Source organism: Ictidomys tridecemlineatus, chromosome 2 (genome assembly GCF_052094955.1).
Source record: "Ictidomys tridecemlineatus isolate mIctTri1 chromosome 2, mIctTri1.hap1, whole genome shotgun sequence".
In the NCBI taxonomy this organism is placed as follows: Eukaryota; Metazoa; Chordata; class Mammalia; order Rodentia; family Sciuridae; genus Ictidomys; species Ictidomys tridecemlineatus.
The window spans coordinates 149,875,915-149,883,109 of NC_135478.1; the positions used below are offsets into that span (position 1 = coordinate 149,875,915).

At 38.4% G+C, this 7,195-nt stretch overlaps 1 pseudogene; it reads left to right on the forward strand.

Annotated features, from left to right (window-relative positions):
- Positions 1-303: 303 nt before the first annotated feature.
- LOC120892095 (small nucleolar RNA SNORA70) lies at positions 304-429 on the forward strand (annotated as a pseudogene).
- The last annotated feature ends 6,766 nt before the right edge of the window (positions 430-7,195 follow it).

Consider the following 7,195-nt stretch of genomic DNA (forward strand, 5'->3'; position numbering starts at 1 on the left):
AATTATACTCTTAAAATGGTTAAAATTATAAGTTTTACGTAATGTGCATTTTATCATAATAAAAATAATAACTAAAATAAACAAAACAAAATATTTTAACTTGCAGCTAGTTTGAGAACACCTACATGAGAAATACAGAGTACATCTAGGAAATAATGAATTTCAAGATAAGAGTTGAGATATCCAAGCTTGATCTAAGGATGATCTTCCAGTTCATAGAGAAGGGTAGGTGTTCTCTGTCAGCAGATTGTCCTCTGGTCAAGCACTATGGGTAAGAACTCTAAATCTTCAATAAAAGAGCATCTTCAGCCAGTTAAACTAACGACTCCTTTGCTACTGGGATCCTAGTGTGCAAAGCTGCAAAACTCCTCAGAAGTGTAGGCAGCCTGTAGCTTGTGTAGGTCACCCTGAAGGACCATGGAGACAGCCCTTTCCAAAACCCATTCCTGTCTCTGATCCTATGCTGTGTCCTATCTCAGGTCTAGACAGGTATGCAGGGTACCTTTGGGGGAAGTTCCAGAGCATGATGGCCAGAGTTCACACTGGCCAAGTCATCAGTTCTGCATTCACCAAGCTGCAGAACAAGGAACATGTGTTTGAGGCCCTTCTCAAGGCCAAGTCTAAGTTCCTTGGCCACCAGAACATCTACATCCCAAATTGGTGGGCTTTACCAAGTTAATACAGGTTAATTAGCAGACATGGTGGCTAAGATGGTTATTTTATCAAATATTCCCAGTGGTAGAGCCTGCACTCAAGAAGACTTTCTCTGTGTTGCCCCTTTCTCACTCAGTCCAACAATAAATCCTACTTCATGTCCAAAAAACTAAGAAATAATAATAAATAAAAGAATAAACACAAACTGGAAGAATGCAATTCACAGTGACCCTGAAAGGCTTTGACGGATTCTTCCTCTTCAATTCCTATTGAAGTACAGAATGAAGAGGAAAGGCAGATACAACAACAACAAACAGAAAACCAACCAACAAAACTATCAGAATCAGAACAGAAGAATGGACTCCAATGAAGATCTAATCAAAGGAAGACTGGGCAGAGGGGTTCTGCTGGAATGACGGCAAATGGGAGAGAAATAAATGAGTCTGGAGGACAACTCTAAAGTCCTAACAACCTTATAATAGGTCATCCAGAGATTTAGAAAAGATGAAAATAAACAGTGGGATGCTTTTTAGACCTCTCGAGCAGCTTTTTAGAGACATCACTGAAGAAATGAGAGTCTTCTGTTCTAGAAGGGTCCTCCGAGAACCAAGCAGAAGAAGTGAAAAAATAAAAGCAGCCCTTGACACATTCTACTGAAAAGTCTGAGCTGTATGAATAAAGAGTATGCCCTGAGACCTTACAATCAGAAAAAAAGGGAGCAGATTACCTATATTGATCAGAACTACCAACAATATACTGTAAGGGAAAACAGAGCAGTTCTTTATCCAGCCAAGCAAAATCAAGAATGAGAGAAAAAATATTTTCAGATAGATAAGGACTTTAAAAATTGATCTCCACAGACTCTATGTGAAAGAATAACTTAAGGTTGAAGTTACCAAAATAAACAATAAATCCAAGAAAGAGACAGTCATGGGATACAAGGAAAAATGAAAAGAAAGCACCAATAAAACTTAAATTGAAGTTCCAAACAGTTCTTGAAAATATGGATAAAAAGCTTAAAGCAATTGCTAAGAAATTACTCCTAAGAATATAAAGTCATTACATTAAAGATAAAAACTACTACTACAACCCATAGCAGCACTGTTCAGTAGAAATATAATGTAAGATGTAAATATGAGTTACGTAAATAATTGTAAAAAGTTTTTTGAGGAGCTCTATTAAAAAGAGCAAAATAAACAATTTGAATTAATTTTAATAATGTATTTTATTTAAACTAGTAAGCCCCAAATCTTATCATTTCAAAATTCAATCAGTGTAAGAATTATTAACAATATATTTTATTTTGTGTTTGAAATCCAGCATATATTTCATATTTACAGCACATCTCAATGCAGACCAACCACATCTTCAGTGCTTCTGAAGAGCTTTATGTTTGTCTAGTACCATAATATTATATATCCTGGATCTAGTGTTAATAATTCAGGTGATTTTAAGAAAATAAAGATATAAGTAAGGAGTTAAAGTATGCCAAGAGTCTTATCTTATTCTCAGGACAGGCAGCAAAATAAAAATCCTGACAATGTTAAAAATTAATATTAACCAATATAAATATAATATGTAAGTTCTAATGCATTAGAAAATAAAGCACAACCAATTTAATAAAAGAAAGTGAAAATGAAAAAAATAAATCATGTCCGATAGTTGTAAAAGTCTAGTTCATATAAACTTTGAAATACTGTGCCATAGTTAAAAAGAGTGAGGTGTACCATGTGCTAGGCATCTCTGTTGGTGCCCAGTGAGCCTTGCTCACTAGCATTCACGTCCTTGTGTAACACTTCCTCCTCAAGAGTAGGTTGGACCTGCCAATTGTCTTCTGATAAACAGAATATGAGAGAAGTGATAAGGTGTCACTTCCAAGATTAGGTAACAAAAAGACTGGTTTCCATCTTAGGTGCAATCTCTCTGGGAACATCACTTTGGGCAAAGCCAGCTGCCATATCCTGAGTCAAACCACCAACCTGTGTGTGGACCCATGTGGCAAAGTACAGAAGCCCTCCAACAAGCACATCCATGAGTTTGGAAGAAGACTCCCATCTCACTGTCATCGAGCCTTCAGATGAGACCACAGACTCAGACAAAAGTTTGGCTGCTACAGCATTGAGAGACTTGGAGTCAGGGTGGCCCAAAGAAGTTGCATCTGAAACTCATCCACCCAATCATGCAGTAGTAATGCTTGATGCTTTAAGCCCCTAAGGTTTGGAGTAATTTTTGACAGGAATAGATACTAATACAGTATATATGAACATTAAATAAAAAGCCAATCGCTGTTTAGTACATGTAGTAGGATCCTATATATATTGAAAATGTAGAAATAAAATTGGATGCAAGGTAGACAGAGAAGGATTTATTACAATGTGATTATTCCTACCTTTCCTCAAACTTATTCTCCTTCCACACACTAAGGGTTTAGTTGCCCAGGCAGAGGATGGAAGCTGCAAGCATTAGCGAAAGAATGTGCTTGTCTACACAGTGAAGAGAGAAAAGAAGGAAGGAGAGAGGGCAGAGAAATACACACAAACTGGGGCAGAAAAAGAGTCTTGTGATCTCTCACATGAGACCTCTCAAGCAGCTTGAGAAGTATAGCATGTGGTGTGCATTGAGGGCCATTAAGGGTTTTCAAGAGATGGGTACAAGGACCAGAAATGCTTTCTAATTAATATTTCATGGATCTAATTAATATTTCTTTGACTTTAACTTTATTCACAGACTGGCTCTATGGAGAATTGAATTTTATTAGGATGATGTATGTGCATAAGTAAATATCGGCACAAGAAAACCTTGTAAGAGGGCTGGGGATGTGGCTCAAGCGGTAGCATGCTCGCCTGGCATGCGTGCGGCCCGGGTTCGATCCTCAGCACCACATACCAACAAAGATGTTGTGTCCGCCGAGAACTAAAAATAATAAATATTAAAAATTCTCTCTCTCTCTCTCTCTCTCTCTCTCTCTCTCTCTCTCTCTCTCTCTCTCTCTCTCCTCTCTCCTCTCTCACTCTCTTTAAAAAAAAAAAAAAAACCTTGTAAGAAAGCAGTGAAGGACCGTCTAGTCTATGTTACCCTGTATTTGCAAGTTCACTAGCAACCCTGTATTGATAAAAACCTGAAGGAACCATCACTCTAAAATCTCTGTGATGGGTCAATAGCACAAAACAGCATCAACAAATACTATATAATTCTTACTGATTGCTGTGACACAGGCAGGGGTGCATGCTTGTGGTGCCAGGGTTGACATGGACAATGTGAGACAGAAGAAAATGGGGGACCATGGGTAACAGAAAGGCCTTTTCTAGGGACATATGAAACATGTCAAATTCATGGAGGATACTTGAGGGGTGCTGGAATGTCAGCTATTGTGTATTGTGGAAGAATCAAAGACACTTGTTTCTTCAATGACTTGTGACCAGTTTAATCCAGGATTGCAAAGCCTGCAGAAATAAGAATGGCACTTTCATAGGGTTACTGACAACCCTTATGATCTCCTGACAATGATCCGAAGGCTAATAATAGACTATGTCAGTTCTAGGGGCAGAGAAACGGGAACTCTCAGGCACTGCTGATGAGAGTATAAATTGTCAAAAACAGAAGTACTTTGTAGTATTGGGCAGGTTGACTTTTTAGTTCTCTGGAGGAAAGTAATTCTTCTTCCACACTTCCACTCCTACATTCCCCAAACATCTTAGCCACCCTTTGCCCATGAAGGTCTGAAAAACCCCAGACGCATTTAGTTTTCTCTGGTATAATAACAATTTGCTGAGTATCTCCCTTCTGCCTGGCACATGGCATTCAATCATCCTACAGTAAATGTCCCTGCCCATTAGTTATTATGCTGGCAAAGGAAAGAAAACCCATCTAGTGATCAATCAGTGACAGTGTTGGGCATATTGCTGATGCTAGCTACTACTATCAAAATACAAAACTGCATAGTCCAGGAAAACTTTTCTTCGTGTGTGTGTGTGTGTGTGTGTGTGTGTGTGTGTGTGTATATATATATATATATATATATATATATATATATATATATATATAGAGAGAGAGAGAGAGAGAGAGAGAGAGAGAGAGAGAGAGAGAGAAGAGAGAGAGAGAGAGAGAGTGTCAGGGTCTGGCTATGTTGCCCAGATGGCTCTTAAACTCCTGAGCTCCAGTGATCCTTCTGCCTCTGGCTCCTCAATAGCTGGACTACAGGTTACACCACTGCACCCATCTTATCCATTTTTTCTTTAAAAAATATGTTCATCGTGCACTTACTACATGCCTAGCTCTGCCTAGGTTCTAGGGGTTAAAAAGGTCAGCGAAAATCCCATCACTCAAATATCTTCAAATAGGTACATGATATAGATTAAGCAGCCATACAAATTAATATAAAAATTAAAATATTGATATAGTGAGAAAGGAAAACAGTGTTATGAGGCTTTAGAACTTACTAGTACATGGGATTCAAATCTAATTGGACTCCACTTGCAGCTCCTCTTACCAACCACACTTTGCCTCCTGCAAAGTAGCCAGAATCATAACCTAAAGATGCTATTGCCAATCTTCCCTCTAAAATTCCCTTTTCTTCTTTGAAGTTGCAGCAGAGGTCTCTCTTCATGCATCACAGTTCTCATTGCTGATATAGCAGCATGACGTGAGCCTCAGATTCAGAGATCCCTGTTCAAATCTGCTTTGTTACTTTCTATCTCTGACAAAGCCATTAGACCTCTTTTGGTTCTCGGCATCCTCACCTTGTAAGACAGGAATTATTTATAGTACACGTCAAGAATGTGGAACATAATATACATGCAATAAACAGCTATACTAGTTGCAGCTGAGACTGTTGTTGCCTGTAAATATGGAATCCTTATCCCAGGAAAATAAGGTAGTCTGTCCAGAATTAGATCCATATTTGATGTTTATATTAGAATTTTATATCTGATGTTCATGAATTTTTTCTTGAGATAAGAAAAAAGCAATGAAAAACATATATGTATGAAAGGGAAGGACAACACCTTTGGTGCTTGTTTATAGAGCCATTGTTTTCTGCTAAAGAAATCCATTTGAGACGCTTCCAGCTCAAGCACTTTGGCTGTATGTTTTGGCAGCAGTCGAGGGAGTGGTGTTGGGGCTCTTAAACATCCTGTGTTTCTGGAAAGCTGGAGTCAGGGTTTTTGTTCCTGGAAGAGTGACGTTAGATTGTCCATTTCCATCCACTAAGTCTATTATCCACTGATTGCAATGCATCTCAACCCTCTGGAGATATTTGGGCATCACTTCTATTACATTCTTGGCTCCTGGCTACTGCTTTTTCAACACCTCAGCTTTATCCAGATAGCAAGTGCTGCAAATAAATCTACATAATTCTGATCAGTTCTTTGGAAGGAGGATATGGTACTGCAAGTGGCTCGTCTAACAAAATGGTCAGGGGAATCCTAGACCCCTCAAGCTAGAAAAAAATGATAGTGTTTATACAAGGTCTAAATTCTGCCAGTTGCTCCCTGGCTCTGCAAATTACACTGCTGACCAACCTCTCTAAATTTCAGCCTTTTTATCTTGGTTTGCCATGCCTGACATTGTTTTAGGTGTTAATACTGTAGCATAGGTATTATTTCCCCCATTTTCATATGGAAAGAGTGAATGCGATTCAGAGTTTAAGCTCAAGGCCAATATATTTGTTTAAACTAGTGTTAAACAAGTGTTTAAACTAGGGTTTCTCAACTTCAGGATTGTTGACATTTTGCACCAGATAATTGTCTGCAGAGAGGGGGTACCCTCTATTGTTTAGCAATATTCCAAGTAGATGCCAGTAGCATCTACACTGACAATCCCCCCCCCCAGTTTTTTTATGCTTTAAAAAAAATCTGTTCTAATTAGTTATACATGACAGTAGAATTCATCTTAACACATCATACATAAATGGAGTATAACTTCTCATTCTTCTGGTTGTCCATGATGTAGAGTTACACAGGTCATGTAATCATATATGCACATAGGGTAATAGTGTCTGATTCATTCTACTATCATTCCTACCCTCATACTCCCTCCCCTTTCTTTACTCCTCTGTCTAATCAAAGTACTTCTATTCTTCCCTAGCCCCCCTTATGTGAATTAGCATCTGCATAGCAGAGAAAAATTCAGCCTTTAGTTCTTTGGGATTGGCTTATTTTGCTTGGCATGATGTTCTCCAGTTCCATCCATTTACCAGCAAATGCCATAATTTCATTCTTTATGGCTGAGTAGTATTCCATTGTGTATATACCCCACAATTTCTTTATCCATCCATTTGTTGAAGGCCACCTAGGTTTGGTTCTATAGTTTAGCTACTTGTGAATTGAGCTGCTATAAACATTGATGTGGCTGCATCATTGTAATATGCTGATTTTAAGTCTTTTGGGTATATACCTAAGAATGGGATAACTGGGTTCTATTCCAAGTTTTCTGTGGAATCTCCATACTGCTTTCCATAGTGGTTGAAACAATTTGCAGTCCCTCCCGCAATCAGTTTTTACAACCAAAAATATCTTCAGACATTGGCCCAGTGTTCCTGGGG